The sequence below is a fragment of the Pleurodeles waltl genome, chromosome 7 (assembly GCF_031143425.1).
Source record: "Pleurodeles waltl isolate 20211129_DDA chromosome 7, aPleWal1.hap1.20221129, whole genome shotgun sequence".
Lineage (NCBI taxonomy): Eukaryota > Metazoa > Chordata > Amphibia > Caudata > Salamandridae > Pleurodeles > Pleurodeles waltl.
In genome coordinates, this window is record NC_090446.1 from 1,338,615,457 (window position 1) to 1,338,638,575 (window position 23,119).

General features: G+C 45.9%; 1 protein-coding gene and 2 long non-coding RNA genes across 3 annotated transcripts in view; 1 reads left to right on the forward strand and 2 right to left on the reverse strand.

Annotated features, from left to right (window-relative positions):
* The window catches only part of LOC138246270 (pleckstrin homology domain-containing family A member 7-like), a 236,784-nt gene that overhangs the window by 48,897 nt on the left and 164,768 nt on the right, over nucleotides 1-23,119 (forward strand). The gene's annotated exons all lie outside the window — the stretch shown is intronic.
* Nucleotides 11,381-13,963, reverse strand: LOC138247397 (uncharacterized). The gene is made up of 3 exons (XR_011194488.1): nucleotides 13,899-13,963; nucleotides 13,772-13,811; nucleotides 11,381-13,647 (listed from the first exon to the last, which is right to left on the reverse strand). It is a non-coding gene; the product is annotated as an uncharacterized lncRNA (long non-coding RNA).
* LOC138247398 (uncharacterized) lies at nucleotides 14,048-14,420 on the reverse strand. The gene is made up of 3 exons (XR_011194489.1): nucleotides 14,354-14,420; nucleotides 14,208-14,269; nucleotides 14,048-14,112 (listed from the first exon to the last, which is right to left on the reverse strand). It is a non-coding gene; the product is annotated as an uncharacterized lncRNA (long non-coding RNA).

Genomic DNA, 23,119 nt, shown 5'->3' on the forward strand with positions numbered 1-23,119 from the left:
GATGCCATGTCTATATACTGTGAATAACAGATATTACTATTACTCAGTTCACTGGTACTCAGTTCCCCGAGCTCGGAAGGATGGAAGGCTGACTCATAGACTTGTAACCTTCAGATAACTTCACGCCCAGCTGCAAGCGTTCAACCCACTGAGTCATCCTGCAAGAAAGACGGTATGCCCAATCTCTCTGTATCCCTAAAATATTCATGCAGCGAAGAATTTCAAAGGAAAGTCCAAACTGAACCATCACTTCGGTTTCACTTACCCTGTATGTTAACTTTGATAGATTGTACACGGTTTAGTAATAACTAGGAAAGTATTTCAAAAGGAATAAGAAACAAGCATTTGCAATGCAACGGGTCTCGCGTTTGCTCATGTTAGAGCTGATAGCGTTGTAAACTCCTAACCCAACTTTTCACCTATCTGCAAAAGTGCATTTATGTACGTAACCCGAAAAAGTGCAATAAACTGTGTAAAGCGCTGGACTTCTGCCAAGCGAAATCACGCTAGGAAAATAGAGAAAATGTAGTCCATGAGCCGGACAGAAAACAGCGAGCCTCGCATGTTTTCTGTACTTGGTCAATGCGCTCGAGGAGGGCTAGCCACCGGAAAAGGCATGACGTATGCATGCCTTCGACTAATGAAAGCAAGCAGATTTTAATAGGCAAGCCCACGAACCAATGAAAAACACTGACATGACGTCGACAGGGCTCCGAGCCCTTTTCTAATACCTAAAGCGTCTCGCTGCGATACGCATGCGCGAGCGCATGTGACGCAGGCTCGACCCTAAAAGGACATTCGGAACACAAACACAGCAGAGTACAGCAGCCTGAACATAAAATATACCTCGATCATAGCTCCGACAAGCGACTTAGCCAGCGAAATCACACACAAGCTGTTCCTAATTTGAGCCTGTGATTGCAGGTGAGAACCAGCAGCACCCATTTTTGAATACCAGCAGCGGCGGCTCCTCCACCAAGAAAGTGGAGCGTCATCGCACTGCGTCTAGTAAAAGGAAAAATGAAATGATAATAACGCAATGTTATTATCACATTATTTTACAATTGGAGTCAGGTTAGGACGTGGCTGGGTGAGGGCTGGAGGAGGAGTGGTATATGCACCATAAGTGTGCATCTCTGTTTGGCCATTCGTGTTGGGCCGGCCAAACAGACACGCGCACTTTGCATTTCTCCACCTGGCTGTATTGCACAGCCGGGAGGAGAAAGTGCACAAGGTCCCACTCCCTGTGTGAGCGCTGAAGCCAGCCACTCACACCAATCACAACGCTGCTATCATTCCGGTGACAGCAGTGTTGTGATTGGCTGAGGGACGTGTGGGAGCCTGTGTGCTGCTGGGAACAAGACAGAGGTGAGAGGAACACGTCTCCCAAAGGAGCAGGTAAGTGTTTTTTAATTAATTAATTTTTTTAATGCTCACCACCCTGTTCTGTGGCAGCTGCCCCTGAATACCATCACTTATCAGACTTTGCCAGGGGCAAGAGAGAAAAAATGCTCAAAAGGGGGAAAAAGGAGAAAAATAAGGACGAACAAACTGTGACAAATGGAGAAATCAGGAATGAAAAAGAACCTCATGGCAGCAGCGTCTCGCCAGGGTTACAGGATGCGGGGTGGTGCACGTGCGGGGTGGGAGGGCAGGGTGGTAAAGACATTTTAATTAAAAAATAAAATAAAGTTACCTCCGTGCTGCTTCTTGCCACATTCCCCCCTCTCTTCCGTCTTGTAGGCAGGCACAGGCTCTCAGCCTGCCTGCCATGTGCCAGTCTTGACGCTGCTCAGAGCAGCGTCAGGATTTGCTGGGAGCGCCCAGCAGGGTGCTCCTAGGTAGACTGGGAGCCTGTGCAGGCTCTCTCCTGCCCGGCTTCTGTGTTGCTGGGCTAGAAAGAGCCCTGTGCGCATGTGTGTTTGGGTCGCCAGCGACGGCTGGCCAAACATACATGGGGAGTGCACTGTGCACTCCCCTCACTGCTCATCACCCCATGGCCCTACCCCTTTCACAAGGAACCCTTCCCTGTGAAAGGTTTGCAGCTTCTGCTGCTGGCGGGGGGAGGGGGGCAGAGACGCTCCTCCACCCAAACGGAGGAGCTGCCACTGCTGCATGGGTGAGATAAAGAGGTGGGGAGTGCCTGGTAGTGGATGAAAGAGGCATAAGGTGTAATCAAGACTATGCAGCCTTGGTATTTGGTGCCCGGAATAGGCATCTGACCTGCCTGGGGACATAATAAGCAAGTATTAAAGCCATGGGGCCACTTAGCTCCTCACGCCAGTCTTAAATACAGGATTTAAAGAACAAGACACCCCCCACCACTGTTCAGTCATCAAACATGGTGGCCACATGCTGTCAGCCTATTCCCAAAGCCTGAGGCAGAACTTCACAAAATTGACTAAGACGTGCTTAAAATATGAACCAAAGATCAGTACCTTTAACACATTGTCAGTCACATGACTACTTGGCCCACAGTATTTTAGGCACATACTAATGGTAAACTCACAACTTAGCATATTATGTGACTCTCCCTCAATGTATGGTGACGAGCTTTTGCGGGGCAAAAAGCCGGGACAGGTCAGACATAAAAAAAGGACTAACGACTTTACACTCACTTTTATATCTGGCCTGTCCCGTGTTTTTTGTGTAGCTTTGTGAATGTGTGCCTCTACATGTGTGTGTTTACATATCTCGCTATATATATATATATGCACACACACATTTACAAGACTATACATATAAAATTAGCTATGGCTTGACCTCCCACCCTGCACCCCCAACCCGCCCCCACCCACCTCTCTCTGCCCCCCCCACACTCCTTCTCTCTGCTGGGAGCAGACAGGGGACTGTATTGCCTGACAGTAACAGATAAATTACTTAATTATTGCATACTTTGTAGGCATCTGTTAAAAGAGAGCATACTTTTAACTTATGCTTTCCTAGATAATCTGACCTTTGTCCCAAAAACCGGGACATTTGTTTAAAATTAAGAGAACAGTCCTATAAAAACCGGGACTGTCCGGGGAAATCCAAGACGTCTGGTCACCCTACCTCAATGGATGTAATGATGCAGCTCAGCAGCCTTCCTATTGCTTTTGGGTTGGCGCCATTTTGAGTCACATGAACCCGCAATGATTTTTTGTCACTAGCCCTGATGCAAACATTACTGCACCATCTACTGTAGTAAAAACCTCTGTAATTATGGTACAGAAGTCCCATCACACCCCTAGGCCCACTGACGTTGCTCTTGCTCCGCCATGGATAGCTGCGCCCCTGGTTTTAAAACTCCGTTGACTCCGTTTCTGTTCATCAGTTCTGTTAAGTGAGAGGTCCGACCAATCCTTTCTATGGCACCAGCCTGCAAGGACAACATTCCATTCCCCGCTGCCCATAAAACTGATGTTGCCTCAGTCTTCTACACCTTTCAGTGGACATTTCCCGATTTCCCCCATAGGTCTGTCATTAAGTGGCCATTCAAACTAGCGTGCTACCTAACTCCAGACCATTATGGACGCGTTTCCAATCCTGAACGTTTTCACCTACAAATCCCTGATTTCGAATGGGTTAGTCCAATTAGGTAAATGGAAGCAACACAAGGCTGCAAGACCTAGAATACATGAGGTTATTGCACAGTCGGGACTAGAAACAGTGCCCGTACAAAGACGGTCACCATATATAATGCAGACCAGCTAACACTTGTGAGTCCCACCCGGTGCTTAATTTGAGCCGGTCCTTTCCGGTGCTCGGCATCAGCACTTAATTGTCAACACAGCACTTGTGACAGTCTTCCATTTGGTGGAGCTGTTTGTCTAATTTAGAGATTAGCACAACAGATAATTTTCATTCAATACATATTAGTACCTGCCGCTCAAGCCCTCATGGGTGAGTAGTCACGCTTTATAAGAACCCTGATTGATTATAGCTTTGAGGGCATTGAATAGTCTGGATTGTCATAACTGTATGAGTATGGTGGTTTGTAGTTGTGCTGGTTGCACTGGCAGGGGCATGACAAGGGGCCCTGACACACAATTTTTTTATATATATAAATTAAGCATTAGCCCCGTATGTCATATCAGGCAGTCCTTAAACCTTCCTTTATGGGCACTGCCAGGCGGTGCCGAACAGTGAACCATACTGGATCCTGCCCTGCGCATGGGAGTAACAAAGGCCCCCCGCAGCCCCGCAGTGCGGGGGGTCCCTCGATCCAGGAGACCCCCCTCAGCACAGTACACTGTGCACTGCTGGGAGGCCCCTGACTGGGTCCAGAGTGAAGGGGGGGCCCTACAGGTACTTTCAGGAGGGGGGGGTGGGGGTTTAAGTTTCGTTACGCCACTAGCCTTCCAATGCTTTCATTTATGCCCCACAATTGTGAGGCTGTGTTGAGCGCGCGGGAGGCTCTCGTGCCTGGGAACAAACATGCATTCCAACGCCCACGCCTGGCATTGGAAGAGGGGGAGAATGGGCGGTGTTGGGGAGGGGGCAATGGAGAGAGAGCACAGAGGCCAAGAGGAGGGGTGGCCGCAGCAGGCATCTCCCTGCTGTTGGCAATGCACAGCTGCACCACTTGAAATAGTGCAGCAAAGCGGCACCTGTTCCCTGAAACCTTTGGAGAGACACTGCCCGTCAGTGGGAAAACACTCTTCTGCGAGGAGTATTTTGGGATAGACGCAATTCCAGCCCCCCTCGACTTGTCAGTCCGTTCTCAGGGGCATCTGTCGTCAGTCGAAGTGCCTGGTATGTCACTAGCACCTTGTCCTATTGAGTGAATACTTCTCAGTGGGAGAAAATGGACGCAACGGGTACTTGAGTGAACAGGTTAGTGAAAAGCTGTGACTGTGAAATCTATCCTGAAGAAGTCGATTCTTGTTAGGAAAGGCTTCTTGGGTTCTTCAAAGGTAAGGGTGGCCAACACAGGTCCAGGAGGGTTCGATCTATGCAGCAACAAATATTCCTAGATTCAAGGAAACTAAAAGAAACGTATTTACATACAGAGCAGTCATACTGAAACTGTGGCATGGGCCTGTTCCTCCTGGTCCTACCCTGAGAACCCTTTTTCCAAGGTCTACAACTGTATCAGGGTAACCGCATGGCTCTGTGTCACCAGAACCTCACATTCCCATTCCTTGATTTTGCTTTTCAATATTATTGTAATCAGGTATGTTGGTCCAATTAAAATTAACCAATAAAGCAACTCCCAGAATGCACTATGTAAAAGCAAAATCCAGGAATGGAACAATGGTGTCTCTGTGACATGAAGCCATCTGGTCATCCTAATCCCTTAGGAAATGGCGCTGGACTAAGGTTGGGGAAAGGAGATTTGATAATAGAGAAGGTTGCAGTTCACACTCCACATACATTCCTACAAAGCCCTCCGCAACACCAGACCTGCATACCTCAGCCACCGCCTCTCCATCTACACTCCCACAAGACATCTCCGCTCTGTCGAACTAGCCCTGGCCACCATCCCACAGATCTACAAGACCACGGCTGGAGGAAGATCCTTCACTCTACCTAGCTGCGACGACCTGGAACTCCCTGCATCAGCACCCTCAGGCAATTACCATTGCTGTTGCATTCAGGAAGGACCTTAAGTCCTTGCTCTTTAACTAATCCACAGACACCCTCCTCCCCTCAGACCTTGAGACCCTCATGGGTGAGTAGTTGCACTATATATTAACCCTGATTGATTGATTGATTGGCAGAACATCCGGGTTGGTAAATACACACCTTACCTTTGTGTGTTGTATTGTGTCACTTGTATAGTGCATCAGACCAATGACCAGTCAGCACTACTGGCAAAGCTCTCATGTTTACCAGCTCCATGTGTGAGTAGCTTATTCAGTTCAGGCAATTTGCATTCTGGAAGTTGTAGTTCTTGTTTTTATAAAGGATTAAACAGATTTGATGAGCTGCTCGCTCGTTGAACTGGGCAGCTTAAGAGCTCTGTACTAGGTGATTGGGTAAGAGACCACCCACACTCACCTTGTACAGTTACTAGAAGGCGTAATTTCAAGTACCTTTATTTACCAACCATTCGCATTGTGGAAACAGAAGTCTTCACTTCAGTTGAATCAGTGTTGAAAAATGAGCGGAGTACATAGTGAACAAATGGCTAGGTGCTTCAGTTTAGGTTTCTTTCCTTTCTGGGACTTGTAGTTCTGGTTTCGTATTATGCTAAACAAGCCTAGAAGTTTAGAATGCAAATAAAAAAAACCTGGACTGGAGCAGCCAGTAACTCATGGACCTGGGGAACTTGGCAGGGCTGATGGTGTATAGAACAAAATCAAGACTGAGAACATGGTGACGTGGTGAAATGAATACATCTCATATTCCTATCATTGAGCGCTGGTTTCTACTGCAGTACTCTGCCTACTGAGGTTTTAAAGGTGTGGAAAGGACTAGAGAACTGGCATTACGTTGTGGGATTTACACTTTCAAGAGTCTGGCGTTCTACAGGCGATGCCAGGCATATTCAGATGAGATGACCTTGCTCCATTTTGGCATGATGCCACATTTACAGTTCGTGGCTTACCATTCGCATAGCTGACAAGTTTACCAGGTTCATGTCTGATGTGCTCCTCAAGCTTAGATTTTTTTGTTTTTAATTCTGGGATGTGTAGTCCTATTTTATAATTGAACTAACAAGATCACAGGTCCCAGAATTCAAATAAAAAAAATGGTCTGGAGTAGCACTTAGCGCATAGATCTGGGAAACTTGAGCCAATATTGCGATTCATGCCGGCTTATCTGGGTCCATCAGTAAAATTTGAAGCTGCAAAACTACAAGTCCAAGCATGCTCTGCAATATTAGTTTGAAAGCGAGGACTTCCCTGGAAATGATCTGTATGGACAACCCTCTGTGTTTGGATGTAGGTTGTCGACCTCGGGCAAGGTATGATGTAGTCTGGACTTAATTACCACCTCAGCCAGGAACCGTGGTTGTAGTCACCAAGCAACACTGTCACAGATGACCATTAATTCCATCACCTGCCATAACCTAGACTTGGCCTAAAACTTGATCTTCCATGACCTCGACCTGACAAGTATATTATTCTTGTTCAAGCCCTGCACAAGTTTGTCGAGAAGGTTTTAGTGATGTAAGTGTGACTACCCCCTACCAAGTAACACTATGTCACATGAGACATATTGGGCACTCATTGTGATGGGGTGGGGGACCTCGCGAGGTAGGCTGAAAGAGTGTGGATGAATTGTTTTGGGAGCGGAGACTGTTCGGTGCAAGGCGATCTTCTGCAGTGTAAACACATGTAAGGATCATTTCCAGCAGTCAGTCCGGAAGTTACTTCACTCAAGATTGACGTTAGTCCTGCGGAGGAAACAACACTGCCTCCATGTGCTTCCTTTTAGTATGTAAACAATGCCATATTTCCGAGGTCGATGCACTGAGGATTGTGCAAGCATCCACTATTTAAAATATAACATCAGTATTTCAAACTATTTTAAAGGACCCTAAGTAAAAGCTATAGTGAAAAAAAGAAACAAAAATTCAATAAAACAACAGTAACTGAGACAAAGTCAGAATTGGTGTCTTCTGTACAGAATCACATTTCAGGGAAGCGTAGAAGAGGTGTAGACCATGTGTGAGATGATTTTAAAGTTAATCCACCATTTACCTGGTTGCCAGTGAAGCCACACACATCCTCTATGGGACCCCACACTTTTTAGGGTCAGGATTAGAGAGACAGCCCTGTTTTTTGCTTGTTGTATCTGTTACAGTTGCATTGGTCGGAGACCAACATAAATCCCGTTGCCATAGATGAGTGGCACACTGCTGTGCCAGCCCAGAACTTAGAGGCCCTCGGTGCGGCCAAGTAGCCGCATGTCTTCTATGAATTTAAGGCAGTGGTGGCTTGTATTTAATCCAACCGTGCTAACAAGCCTGGGCTCAGTGAGTTAAGCGCTCACTGCTGACGTCAGCCGGGATCTGCTGTCAGTGAGTCTGTATGTCAACAGGATCATGTCAGACATTTATCCTTCTGAAGTCAAGGGTTTGAGTATTATTAGATTGAGTAGAGCGAGCATCTATTATTTATAGCGCTTAGGGATGGCAAAACAGGGATGCTACGAGCTTCATAAACGTGCACAATAGCATTATTACTTTAAAATCACAACGGTGACACTGCAAATCCCAACATGCCTAGTGCTGGGAGCGTAAAAAAGCACTCACTGAGTGCCAAGTTCATGACACGAAGCCAGTTGACTGCTGTGCATCAGTCTCTGTCGTGCCTTCAGTTGCACGGACACAGCCTTTTCACACGGTCCTACCCTTTGGCCATCGACCACTGCCCTCTTTTGGAGATGAGAGGCTGAGGCCAGCCTAGCAGATCAGATCACCCGCCCCTTACACCACTAAAACTACCAAACTCTCGCTAAGCCAATCAGACACCGCGCAGACAGGGATGGGTGCGGACTGCGACGACCCGAGGAAACGAGAGAGGTGAGACCTGTACAGACCATCCTAGCTTTGTGGTCAGTTCAAGGTGGCCAGCAGTTCTACCCCTGGCTGGGCCCTCACTGCTCCTGGTCCAGAGTTCATTAAGCCTCTGACACCAATAAAAATCAAGCGAGGCTTTAATAGATAAGTGTATGGCTTGTGGTTGACGCTCCGTTATTTAACCTAACACCCCAGCAGCACACAAAAAAGGTGGGTCAGGAGTGATTCCTGTGATGTCATCAGCGAGGTCACTTCCGCCACACCTGGACGTTTAATGAACAGATGTCCTGTCACGCTGTGACGCCCTCTCTCTATTGACCACAAGCTGTTTTTTGGCGATAATGCCATGCTTCTGGACCTCCAAGGTCACTGAAGGGCGAAGCAACATGACATAAGCATGCATCCTTCCTCCGGTTCACACTAATCCTAATCGGAGTAGGCACAAAATGATGCCGAGGCGCTCTGAGGCTTGCGCAAAACGGAATGCAGCGCTATACAAAAATCTCAAACAAATTGTCCACGGCCACAGCAGCGAGGACACTGATTCACTGAACGGAATCTTATGTCCCTTCTGATCGGTCTGTAGCCGGAGTTGGGAGGTAGTGAAGGAAGCTGACACTGGTGTGCAGTGTGAGAAACTGAACCCGGGGGCAGTGGGAGAATCTTACACTGGTGAAGAGTATGACAATTGAAAAACTGACACTGACGTCCAATCTGAGATGCGGGCAACGATCAACTTTTTCTAGAGCACGAATGTTGTGAGGGGTGGGGGTGACGATGGTAGGCGATGTTTGAACTTTGCACTAGTGAGCATAGTGATCAACTGGCATTGGTGACCAGAGTGAAAAAAACATGTGGTGCCGCAAACTTGTTACTTTTGTAGAGCGAGAAACGAGCACTTTTGAGCAGTATGGTGAAATGAAATTGGTGGAAAGTGTAAGCAGCATGCACTAGTAAACAGTGTGAGAAGCTTGCACTAGTGCATTTCCATTTTATGTCATAGACCACACGTGCACCACATGCTTGGCTCCATACTACTTCTGCAACAGTATACATCTGCTGTTGTGGACTTGCCTACATGTGCGAAGCTGGCACTGGTTTCAGGGTTAAACCCTAGGACTTTGTCCACAGTGCCCCATCCTGGCACCGGTGAGCAGTGGGGAAAAGCTGGCAAGATGAGCTAGTATGGCATGATGGCACTGGTGGCAAGTGCCATTGGGAACATGCACAGGTAGAGATTATGAAAGGAATGCGCGAGACAGTAGCATTTCTGAGCACTGTTGAGGAGCTCTGCGTGGATGGGCTGCGTGCAAGGCATGCACTGGAGGAAGGGAGATGGCTTATGAAAATATCTGAAGGAGTGTGAATGAGGTCATGCTTCAGGGTGCTTGGTGCACTAACTCAAATTACCCGCCTGAATGCCTGAAGGTGTTTCAGTCCATGGTGTGCGCCAAACTCCCCAATCACACGCATCATTAGGCGAGGTAGGGTTTCAAGAGGCCTCTTTCATCTCAACATCCGGTAGCAAGGTCCAGTGATAGGAAACGAGCAACGCTGTCGGGCTCAATGAATAACGCACTTGTTCAAGTGCTTTGGCCAGAGTTCCATTTCAGGTCTAGCATCGGGCAGTTTCGGCTGTTGCAAGGCCTATTGTTGCCAATACACATTCAAGGAGTGGGATTTAGGGATGCTCCTTGCTCGTCATGATTGGATGACTTTGTTGTCTGTCTCACTTCCCTGTTTCTGATTCGATGGCAACATCAACCTGCCACCTAATTCATTTATTGTAAATTGATAAGCTGATTTTTGGCACCGAATTATTGTATGTTCCACTAACTCAGCTAAGTGGAACCTTCAGTTCTTAACACTGTCTGCCAACACTACTATCTGAGCATGAGCGTGATTCACACCATGCACTCACATGCTTGCTGTTTCACTTTTGAGTACCTCAGTTGCTTACTAATTCATTCCTTGTTTCTAGCCATTGATCCTGGGACCGCTGTAGCCCATAATCAGTTATTAGGCTGCGCGTACAAGCGATTTTAGTCCTTGGTCACCTTTCTCTCACTAATTCTTTTTTCCCCTGATTTTACATACAGTATATGATGTGCTCACAATTTGTGTTGTCCTGATGATGGCATTGCAAACAACCTTCAACGCTGAAATACAACAACCCTTAAATAGAGACTAAATAACGTTTCTGCGAAATTTACTATCAGATGGTTTATTTCAAATCTTTAAAACCTTCCCCTATGTGACTTATTGGTTGATTGTAGAACTTAATACATGCATATGACACCCTAGGAGTAATAGGATATTCGCAAAGACAACTCCTTTTCAATACTTTGCAGTATATGCAGGCCGGGCTCTGTTCCTTCATTTCCTTGAACGAGACTCCAGCAATTGATGCACTATCCAAGGATGTAATCAACAAGTCCACTGTGTACCATTGTAGTTATGCAGCTTGCATTCATCCAAGGACCCAACATGGTATAGTGGCTGGTTTGCCCTTGTTCTTTTGAAACTAGATTTTGAGTTGAAGCCTGAGCACTTAATACTGACCACTTTCATTACACTCACCACCAATGTTCCCTCTAATTTTTTTCCACTGTGTGCGGCAGTGTGATGTCTCTGTGCGCTGCAGCCAAGGATACATGCGCCAAGAAATTGACCATTCACGCGAACGCAGCGCATAACTACCAAGATCTTTTGGCATTAGCCTCTCCATACCACTAAAGCAAAAAAGGGATATTCGTATAAACATTGCTCCATGCAATAGGGCATTAAGGCAGTTTTGTGACCTGGTTGCACACCCCAAGGACATGACCTGTTAAGTGCCACCTACACACCAGTTAAAGAAAACAGAAATCAGGAGGTTGAACCATTATGAAACTTTAATGAATACTCTCAGAGAGCTGCAGAGGGCCCTGCACGCCAAAGTTGTACAATTAGTTAACATTTACAATTTGATGAACACACTGCTGGTAAATGCCACGATGCCCCTGCCAAGATACAGGCTGAGAAATATTCCTACCCCACCACACGTGGACTGTAGGAGGAGCCACATCAGAGTTTAGACAAGTCAGGTGCCAACATTAGATGTGTGACATGTTTGTTTTTCTCGCCGGTCCTTGCCATTCTTTCAGTGCTGATAAACTCGGTCTAAGTCAACTTTCCCATTTGAGAGGTAATCCTTTGTCCTCATCAGCATACCTAGGTGACTCTCCTGTAGTCTGTTTCTTAATTTGGACTTGATTGAGTTCATGAGGCTGAATCCTCGTTCGCAGTCTGCACTTGAAGCCTGGAAAGTTGCACAGACATCAACAAGCTGAGATACAACACTATACTGTGCAGCATTCCACAGAGTGAAATTCACCATGTCTTGAAAGGTCCTAAACAATCCGTTTTTTATATGTGCTGCCACCACATAATTATAATCTCTGTACTGCCGAACAACATCATCAGGGGTGTCGCAATCACCCAGGACCAAGACCTTCTTATACTTTTCAACAAGCCTTTGTATATTCTCAGTCCCAAAATCAAATTGTGATTGTGTTGTTACTGTATGGAAATCAAAGCTTGTCCATTCCTTCAATTCATCTTCTGGGAACCTTCTTTCCATGTGCTCACAAAGAAGTTTAATGAAAGATAACATCGGCTCACTATCGGCTTACTATCATACTCTCGGTCCTCTCTGCACATAGCCATCAGATCTCTTATTGTGTTGCTCCAAAAGACAGTGTCGCTCAAGTACTGTTCCTTTATTTGGGTAATTTTTGCTCTTGCATACTGTACAGCTTCAACGGTGGTCAAAGAGCCTTTCTGAAACAACTTGCACAAAGATGCAAGTTCACCCAGAATGTCATTTAGTGTTGCAAAGGAAATATGGTAGTTTGAGTCAGATAGTGTTTTGTAGCAATATTTAGCAATTGGGTCATTCTCCTCAACTCTTTCATGATCAAAGTATTTGGGAGCAACTTCCTGATTGCGCAAGAGTGCACCAACAGCAAAATGCCTTGAAAGCCACAGCACCTCACCGAGTGGCCGAAAGGAGACTGCTTCACATTCAGTGACCAAAGCAATTTCATCCAGTTTGGAGTTCCTTAAAGGTGAGCAGGAGAACACAGTGTAGACAGTCCTCAGTAATGTTTCCATTTCCCTGATCATCTGCACTTTTTTCCAGGCATCATCAACTCCCAAATCTTCTCTGTGCACAACACAGTGCTGCTCAACTAGATGTGGAATGGATTGTTTGAGGAGGGTAGCAACACCATTGTTTTTTCCCAGCATCACTGATGCACCATCTGATGTGAATGACCATTATCATAAGATCCAGTTTATTGGAAGTGTAGAAGTCTTTTACAGTTATAGTGGTAGCCTCCGCATTGCAGGCACTCAGAGTTACAGTTCCCCCAAACACTGTTTTGTGCTCTGTTGATGTTACAGTTTGGAACTTGAAGTAGAGGATGAGCATTTTTGTAACTGAAATATCTGTGCTCTCATCAATTATCGATGTGTGATACCGAGCACTGCCCAGTTCTGCCATGAAGTCAGAGTGTATCACGCTGTTGATGGCCTCCAAAAACATAAAGGCATAGTTCTTGCTCCTCCAGCTGTCTGGCATCTTCACAATGTGACATGGTCATGGATGTCTTGAACAGATAACATTGATGTGTTTATTTTGACTGCTAGCAACACATTGCTGATGAGAATCTTTATCTCCTCAGGCCAGGGATCTTTGCCGTTCAACCACTTCTGTTTGCTCTGTCACTGGCAGTTTCCGTTAGCATGGTGCGCACTCCAAAACCCAGCCTGGCAGCAGCACTTTTATTTCTCAGTGTCACCAAAGCAGATTCATGAACTTTGCTACATAGATCGCGTTTCAAGTAGTTTATCTTCCAGCCATCACTCCATTTCTTCCCAGTAGAAAAGTCCCCTGCGATCTTTGCTTCTGCGCATACTTTGCAAATCAGGCCTACTTCTGGATTGTATAGAAATAGCTCTCACAGTGGTATGCAAACCTTGCTCCAGGACGTCTGTATCTCCGTCTCCACAATTTCTTTCAGCCATTTTTCTTTGAACACAAGAAAGCATTTCTTCCTTTGTGGTGAAGCACTGCTCTCTGCAGAAGTCACAGCTTTGCGCTTGAACATTTTGGTGGCAATCAGTCTGAGCCTACTGTGCCGCAAAGCCTGCAAAAAAAAGAGGGACATTATTTAAAGTGAGGAACATTATTTAAAGTTGTTTTTTTATGCTATGCAATGCAATCTACCAGACAAGACTGAGCTATCTCTTGGAAAATGTAGCAAGTATTACCTGGGCCTTTCTATTTGATCTCACACCTGCCTGTAGATGTCTGCAAAAGATGAAAAAAATGGTTACAGCACATGCTTGTGTTCCAGTGTTTCAGATGTACTACAAGGAAAAACTACTAAATAATTACCTGGCCTTTCTGCTTGTAGTCACGTCTGCCTTTTCTAACCAATGTTAGCACTGTCTAAAAAGCCTGCAAAAGAACAAAAAAGGGTTGAAGAATGTTGTCATTTTATAATGTGCTAGGTGCATCACAAGTGAAATCTACCAAATAATTACCTTGTCTTTCTGCTTCTACTCACATGCACCTTTTAGTAATATATGAGTAGTGCTGTTGGAGATGCCTGCAACAGAAAGGAAGGTGGGTAAGGTGGTTAAAGTAGGTTGTCATATTCCACTGTACTAGGTGCACCACAATGATAATCTGCTACATTATTACCTTGTCTTTCTGCTTCTACTCACGTGTGCCTGTTCAAATTTGTGTAGCAGGGTCTAAGATGCCTGCACAAGAGGAAAAAATGATTAAAGCACCTGAACGTTTCAATGTCTCAGTTGCACCATAAGGAAAAACTATCAAATAAAAACCTGCTCTTTCTGCTGCTACTCCGGTCTGCCCTTCCTCATCTATGACCAGTACTGTCTGAGAAGCCTGCAGCAAAAGAAAAGATGGTTAACAGTTGGTTACAGCATGTTGCCATATTATAATGTGCCAGGTGACCCAGATGGGGTACCTACCAAATAATTACCTGCTCCTTATGCTTGTACACGTGTCGGTCCATTCAAATCTATAACTTGCTCGGTCTGACAAACCTGTATTAGAACATTGGAACGTTGGCAGCTCCATTGAAAACAATGGAGTGCTGCGGGCTTTTACTGGCCGGTAAAAGCCCGCAGCGCCAACATTCCAATGGGCTTTGTTCACAGCAGCAGCTGTGAACAAAGCCTCATGGAGCCCGAGGGGATTCTAATCCCCTCGGGCTCCGTGAACAATTTGTTTTTTTTAAGAGAACATTCTGCCCTGAGTGGCAGAATGTTCTAATAGCCTTAGAACCCGCCGTAGCGGGCTCTACCGGCTATTAAAGGCCCTTTCCCTTGTTAAATGCCCTCGCCTTCGGCTCGGGCATTTAACTCGGGAGCGGGCCTTTAATAGCCGGTAGAGCCCGCTACGGCGGGTTCTAAGGCTATAATAGAAGTAAAGGTGTGAATTTATGTAGAGACCCTTAATCCCACCTGGAATGTCTACAGAATTACCTGGTGTTCCTTGGTACTCACACCTGGCCGTTCAAATCCAAATGTTGACCGGCTGTAATTGGAAAGAAGATATTTAGCATAGGTTATAGGAGTTACAAAAACATTATGCATGACAGTTCCAGAGCAATTGAGTAGTTACCTGGGCTTTCAGATAAGATGAACTCTGGTTCCATATTATCATCCGCTTGGAAACCTACATCACACGTTAGACCTTCGATGATGCAGCCTTTACAGGCCTCAAGTTATCTGCTCGCCCACTCGCTATGACTAATCGGATTTATAAGGGTGAGCCATTTTTAGGCCTACTGGCCCGTTCTGGCAAACTGACAAAAAAAAGTGTTCTGTTCATTCAGACAGTAAATGAGCAATGAAGGTGCCTTTAAGTCTTGTTGTTGTCAAGTCACATTTGCAGTGGGTTCAACGACAGAAGTTCAGTGCCAGCTTAGGTCATTTTAACAATTTGCTGCTTATTTTATCCTGGAGATTAATGGTTACTTTTCTGCTCTGGCTGCAAATTTAGACAATTTAATAAAGTGTGCTGTGGAGTTAAGTTTGTGACAAATTAGCATAAAAAGAATCATGCTAATTCGGTGCAAACAGAGTCCTGCCTTTTACTTTTTTAATTTACAGGCCCTGGCCACATGTGGTGCACTTCACTAGGGACTTATAGCTAAATCAAATATGCCAATTAGGAATGAACCAAAGATACCATGATTAAGGGAGAGAGCATATGAACTTTAGCACTGGTTGGTAGTGGTACTGTGCGCAGAGTCCTAAAACCAGCAGAAACAGTGTCAAAAAAGTGGAGGGAGACAGGCAAAAAGTTGTGGGATGACCACCCTAAGGCTGTCAGGTCTAACAAGTGTCCCCTCTCTCCCAGCTGAAAGTGGGGAGAGCTACCCAGCCCCCTGGGAGCTCTCATCACTAAGGCGGAAGAATCTGGTGGAACCATGAGCATTCACGTGTGTAGTCAACTTCACCACTCTTATGGCTTTGCAGTGTGTTAAAGTTAAAGAAAAAACATTTTAAACTGACCGTCCTGCATGAGTGTGGGGCATCTTTGATGGTTTGTGTTTCATTTTAAGAAAAATTCTAACAAGAAGGACTCTGCGCCACATAAGCACATGCACATCCACCTAGATTGAAAAAAAATTACAAATCCAATACATTTCATAGGTAAGTTCTATTGCTTTTTTTCCCAATGTTTACTCATTTAGGTTCTGCCAATTATGTATAGCAAATGCTAATAACAATTTGATGCTGAGTTAGTTCTGCCTCAACTGATGTGTGCTCAGTTCCTCTTCTACATCTGTAAAGCTCTGATGTGAGTGACACTGGCTTCAGTTACATACCAACAATAACACACCACCTTCTATTTTTTGCATTGATGAGACACACAACACTGTGATATAAAACAATGCAGTAATTAATGCTATTTCGCTATACATTGCTTCCAGATTCATTGTGCGTGGGCAGTAGAAGGTTAAAAACACAAATCTGGTTTCATTATGAACAAATTGTCCCCCATGAAACCAGTGTAAAAAAATGTTAAATTCACATTACTCTATTTCTGCAGTCCATCCTCCACAGAACAATTACATGAAGTGGTGGTACTAATTAAATTGAGCAAGGGGGAGTGGCTACTGGGTGGAGTTAGAGACATGATGATACAAAGACATTTCTATAGAGTATTAATTTTGCCCTTGCATTGCCCTTGGCCTGTGGGTGTACTTTTTGCTATATCTTAAAGCTTAGTTTGCTAAAATGTGACAGGCGTCAAATTATGAGGGCATGTTTATCACTTAAATATATATGGAAATATACTATTTTATGACTCAATTTATTCTCAAAACACAACATAAATATGTATAAATACCAATAAGATGGCCAAAAACAAATATGTGAGTGTGCCTATCTGAGTGTTATATGCCTTCACAGTTAGAAAGCAGCACTTAATTTGTGCTTGTTTCCGGTGCTGAGTTTAGGAGGCTGGCCTGGTTTGTAGTGAGTACCTTGGGTACTTACACCTTATACCAGGTCCAGTTATCCCTTATTAGTGAAATGTAGTAGTGTTCTAGCAGCTTAGGCTGATAGAGGTAGCTAAAGCAGAGCAGGTTAGGCTGAACGAGGAGACATGCAAAGCTCCTGCAATACCACTTATAGTTACACAGTACTTATACACAAGTAAAGACAATACTCACTGTTGCCAAAAATAAAGGTATTTATTTGGGTGAGACAGTACAAAAAATATCTTACAGACAATACTCCTTCTGAAGGTAAGTATTATACAGAATATATACATTAGACACCAAAATTAGACAAGTAAATAGTCATAGAACAATGTAAGCAATAGGAAATGCTATAGAATGCAATGGGAGAAAATAGGTCTAGGGTCAACACAAACCATATACTAAGATAGTGGAATGTGAATCACGAGTTCCCCCCCTAGACAAGTGTAGTGTGTGCTAAATCGCTGGGAGCGTATGAATACAGTAAAGGTAAGTAAATTACCCCACCCCAGAGCCCAGAAAAGCAGGAATAGAGTACTGCAAGCTTCCTTAGGACACACTACACCTTGTGATTGGGATTTTGCAGCAGCCAACCAAGTCTGCAAAGAACAACTGCTGGATTCCTGGACCTGAAGCCCTGCAAAGGAAGGGGACCAAGTCCAGAAGTCGAAAGAAGTTCCAGGAAGGACAGGAGCCCCTGCCAACCCAGAAGAGGGTGCACAAGAAGAGTCCACAGTTAGTCGAAGACTGCAGAAATGCACTCTAGGAAGATGCCAGCGGGTTCCTGCATGATGCAAAAGATGTCCCACAACGTGAAGATCGCGGCAGATGTGATTTCGTGTGGATAGTCGCCAACAAGCCTCGGCTACGACAAAAGTGCGTTTTGCGTAAAAATGGCACTGGATGGACCCAGGAGGAACCTGGGGGCCTCAACTCTGTGTGAGGAGGAAGAGGGGGCTCTCAGCACTTTATGGAGCCCTCAGGATGCCAGCTAGCACCCCTGGAGGTCCAGGACACGGGGACAAAGGAGGTGCAAAACGCGGTGGATGCAGTACAACAAAGGAAGGTCCCACGCCGCCGGAGAACAACTCAGCGAGTTGAGCATCGCAGGATGGAGTGCTGGGGACCTGGGCCAGGCTGTGCACAAAGGAATTTTGCAAATAGTGCACAGAGGCCTCAGGAGGTGCAGAAGACGCAGTACACAGGGGTATTGTCGCTCTCTGGGAAGGCAGGGTCTTACCTCCTCCAAATTGCATCAGCAGGACCTCAGGACAGTCTGTCGATGATGTCCACCCTCTGTGTCCTTAGGAGCATGCTCGGTGCTGTGAGAGGAGTCCAAGGGTACCGGTCCTCATCTTGGAGGGTGCCTGCTGGAGCAGGGGAGTGACTCCGTCATACCACGGGAGAATTCTTCGGTCCTTCTGGGTCAGGATGAAGATAGGGAGTCCTCAGAGCGTGCACACCATGGAAACTGTTGCAGTTGCTGACTTGGAGCTGAGGTTGCTGGAGAAAAGTATCTCTTGTGGATACTTTGTTGCAGTTACAGCGGTTCTTGGAGCAGGCTGCAGTTGATCCGAGGTCAGAGGATGCTGAAGTTGTTGCAGAGGATTCCTGAAGGAAACTTGCAAGCAGAATCTGAAGAGAACCCACAGGAGGGACCCTAAATAGCCCTGAGAGGGAGATTGGCTGCCTTATCAGGTATGGACCTATCAGGAGGGATCTCTGATGTTACCTGCTGGCACTGGCCTCTCAGAGGCCTCCAGAGTGCCCCCACACCTTGCAAAGCAAGATTGCTGAAGTCTGGGACAGACTGGAGGAGCTCTGGGCACCACCCCTAGGGTGGTGATGGACAGGGGAGTGGTCACTCCCCTTTCCTTTGTCCAGTTTCACACCAGAGCAGGAGACAAGGGTCCCTGAACCGGTGTAGACTGGCTTATGCAAGAAGGGCACCATCTGTGCCCTTCAAAGCATTTCTAGAGGCAGGGGAGGCTACCCCTCCCCAGCCTGTAATACCTATTTCCAAAGGGAGACGGTGTAACGCCCTGCTCTCAGAGGAAATGCTTTGATCTGCCTTCCTGGGACTGGGCTGCCCAGACCCTGGGAGGGCAGAACCCTGTCTGAGAGGTGGCAGCAGCTGTAGCTGCAGTGCAAGCCTCGGAGAGTTGGTTTGGCAGTACTGGGGGTCCACGGAGGAGCCCCCAGTATGCATGAAATTGGTTCCCCAATACCAGATTTAGAATGGGGGGACAATTACATGATCTGAGACATGTTACATGGCCATATTCGGAGTTACAGTTGTGAAGCTACATATAGGTATTGACCTATATGTAGTGCACTAGTGGAATGGCGTCCCCGCACTCACAAAGTCCCGGGAAATGGCCCTGACCTATATGGGGGCACCTTTGCTAGTGCAAGAGTGCCCTCACACTTGGTATCTTTGCCCCTAACCTTCAGCAAGTGAAGGTTAGACATATAGGTGACTTATAAGTTATTTAAGTGCAGTGAAAATGGCTGTGAAATAATGTGTGCGTTATTTCACGCAGGCTGCAATGGCAGGCCTGTGCAAGGGTTTGTCTGAGCTCCCTATGGGTGGCAAAAGAAATGCTGCAGCCCATATGGATCTCCTGGAACCCCAATGCCCTGAGTACCTAGGTACCATATACTAGGGACTTAGAAGGGGGGGGGGTCCAGTGTGCCAATGGAAATTGGTAAATGAAGTCACTAGCCTGTAGTGACAAATTTAAAAGCAGAAAGAGCATAAGCACTAAGGTTCTGGTTAGCAGAGCCTCAGTGACACAGTTACGCACTATACAGACACACACATTAGGCCATAAGCTATGAGCACTGGGGTCCTGACCAGCAGGATCCCAGTAAGGCAGGCAAAAACATACTGACATACATGTAAAAAATGGGGGTAACATGCCAAGGAAGATGGTACTTTCCTACACTGTTCACCGGCACTTATTTTTGAGGGCCGGGGCTTATTCTTCTCCCTCAAGCATTTGCTGCGAGCAAAAGACACATATGGGACAGACAGAGGAAGGGAAAAAACAAAAAAGCGTCACAAAGGGAGAAAGTAGAAAGCTGTTAGAGTGAGAGGAAGGGGCAGGGAGGGCCTTTAAATGTATTGAAGATGCCTGAGATGGCTTCAGGATTACGCCACGTCAGTATTCCGTCTTCACTCATTTAAAGGTAGCAGCAGCATGTTTAAGAGGAGGGCTGTGAGCACCGGCACCTTTTTATTAACAATTTAAGCACTGTTAGAAAGCAATTTCTGCACAAGGTGAGAACCCCTTCTGATGTACAGCTCCCAGTTCACAGCGGGCTTCTGGTCCTTTTTAACTGTCGTTTTTTGTCCTGCTCGGCCGCGAAGAGTGACCCTGTTTTCATGTTGTTTCTATTTTTCAAACGCAGCACTGATGTACTATCTCCCGCATGATGCAGGCAGCGACATGACATTGCAAAAACGAGCGCGCTTGACAAAGGGGCCTGCGCATTGGGGGAAGGAAGGGTGCGCGCGCGCCGGCGCGCACACACCTTACCGGGAACATAGATCGCTGGCGCAGTTCACCTGGATTCCACAACCTAACGTGAGCTTGCCAGAGCTTCTCGGTATGTTGCATATACTGGAGGTATCATTCTAGGCCTCCAAAAAGCTTTGATTCATGAACACTGGCTGCCTTTCTCCTGTCTGGATTCAGCTTTACTCCTCTAAAGACCCCTAGTGAGAGCGAAACACAAGTCACATGCTGGTATTGCTTTGTTAGAGCGGGTGTGGGCAGTTTTACCACCCTAAAAACAGTAACCCTTTGTCTGGAGAGATAAACAAAAAAATAAAATGTTCATATAATTTAATATATAAAAACAACATATTTAATGCATGTATAAACTTAGTATTGTTTTATGGGCAAAGGATGCCTACACCAGAAAATCTGATATTGATCTCCGGAGCCTTAAGGTCGAATTTACGATACATATTGCTCAGTTGCACCGCAGTGTGAACAGGCACTTGCCTTTATCAAACAGGATTACATTGAGTTTAATGATTCCACAAATGTGTGCTAAATATATTATCCATCCTTCTCAATAAACTGATACCGCATGAATCGCCGATATTTGATTTGCATCTAATTGGCATGTTCACACTCTGGGCCAATGTGTCATGTTGCCATTCCGATAAACACAAATCAGTGACACATCGGCAACCGAGGCATTGTATATGGAATGGAAGTGTGGAGATTTTGGGAAATCGGTTAATGTGAAACAAAAACACCTTTAGAAGCCCAGTGTCAATCAGGTGGAATACTGGGAAGCTAACCCCTGTCTGCTAAGCTGGAATGTCAAGAAAATGCTGCTGAGAGAAAGTGAACCACAGTTAGAACATTATCATTATCTGCAATTTATTGACACTATCCGTTAATAACGCCGAAATTGGAATTTTCTAATGGAGAAAAACGCTGAGCGGAAACGTCCTATTGCTGCTTAGTATCTGGCAGGTAGAAAGCCTTTTCTGTTGTGGAATCTGCATTCAAGGGGACACGCTATAATGGATATAGTGTCAAAATGAAGAAAAACAAAGATCACAGCACTCAATATGCAAAATAACGGAGAGCACGGCACTAGAAGTTCTAAACACGCAAAAAATATGATATACTTAGAAAATTAGATGCCAATACCCAGCACACCTTGCGTCCTCCTTGCCTTCGAGAAGTGCCTGGTGCCACCTTGTCCTGCTCTGCTGCGAAGAGAGTGACTGTGTTTTCGCACTGTTTCTTTTTTAAACACAGCACTGACGTACGGTTTCACTCTCTCGCGTAATGCAGACAGTGACGTGGAAGAAAAGTGCGTGCTTGGCAAAGAGGCCTGCGCGGTGGGGGAAGGAAAGGTGCACGCTCGCCCACGTGCGCATCTTACAGGGAACATTGCTCACCACAGTAGACTGTTTACTGGGAACTGCACTGAGACGAACTGGAAGCCGACACACCAATGTGGAAATCCTGCCTCTGACAACAAGGACTCTTTTTGATCATCAGATTAAATATTGTTATTACCAGATGTCCCAAGAGATCAGAACAAGGAACGCTGAATTCGAGCTGAGCTGTATTGAGGGGTCTCTTGCACCGGAGAGAAAACCCTAGAGTTTTAAGAAATCTAGCACTGATGAGATCCTTCTTAGCTATTGCCTCTTCTGGCTCTCCTGCCAGGGCAGGGGCAGATTCCACAAGGACCTCACCATCCCCACATTCTACCATTCTGGTCCTACTGCAGTGGTCACGTTTGAGTAATGGGTATCTACTATCTCATTGTAGCATTCTGGTCCAACGACCATGGGCAGATTGTCTCCTAGTGAGGCAATCCATTGTCAGTCCACCGCTCTGACTACAGTGTCACTAAACAGCATAGGTTTAATAGCATAGGTGCTTAATTTGTGCTTGTTGTTTCCGGTGCTGAGCACCGGCATTTATTTGTGAGGGCTGGAGCTTATTCTTCTGCCTCAAGCATTTCCTGCGAGCAAAAGACACATATGAGAAAGACGGAAGAAGGAAAAACTAAAAAGCGTCATAAAGGGAGAAAGTAGAAAGTTGCAGGATGAGCTGAAGGGGCAGGGGTGGCCGTAAATGGATTGAAGATGCCTGAGATGGCTTCAGGATTATGCTGCCTCAGTATTCAGTGCTGGCAGATTTGATTACAGCAGCCTCGTGTTTAAGAGAAGGGCTTTGAGCACCAGCACCTCTTTTACAAATTAAGCACTAAGGCAGCCCATTTCCTTTCTTGCACTAGGGCCCATAACATACTGGCTATGCCACTGATAAGGCCACATTGTACCATTCCACCAGGCCGTGACCGTGGTGTTTCCTCCACATCGTGGACATTCTGTGCTTATTTTTAGGCGCCTTTCTTGTACCCAACATCTTCCACTACATGGCATTGTCCCTTGTGTGGCACATCTGGACCACAGATGAGGTGTCTCAATTCACTGCCAGTCCTCAAAGGCTCTGCTTTCAGCCTCTTGCCCTGTGTCTTTTGTGAAGGGCTTTAGCAATGGGCCTGAGCTATCAAGGCCTTTAGAAAAGTGTAAGCAAACATAAAC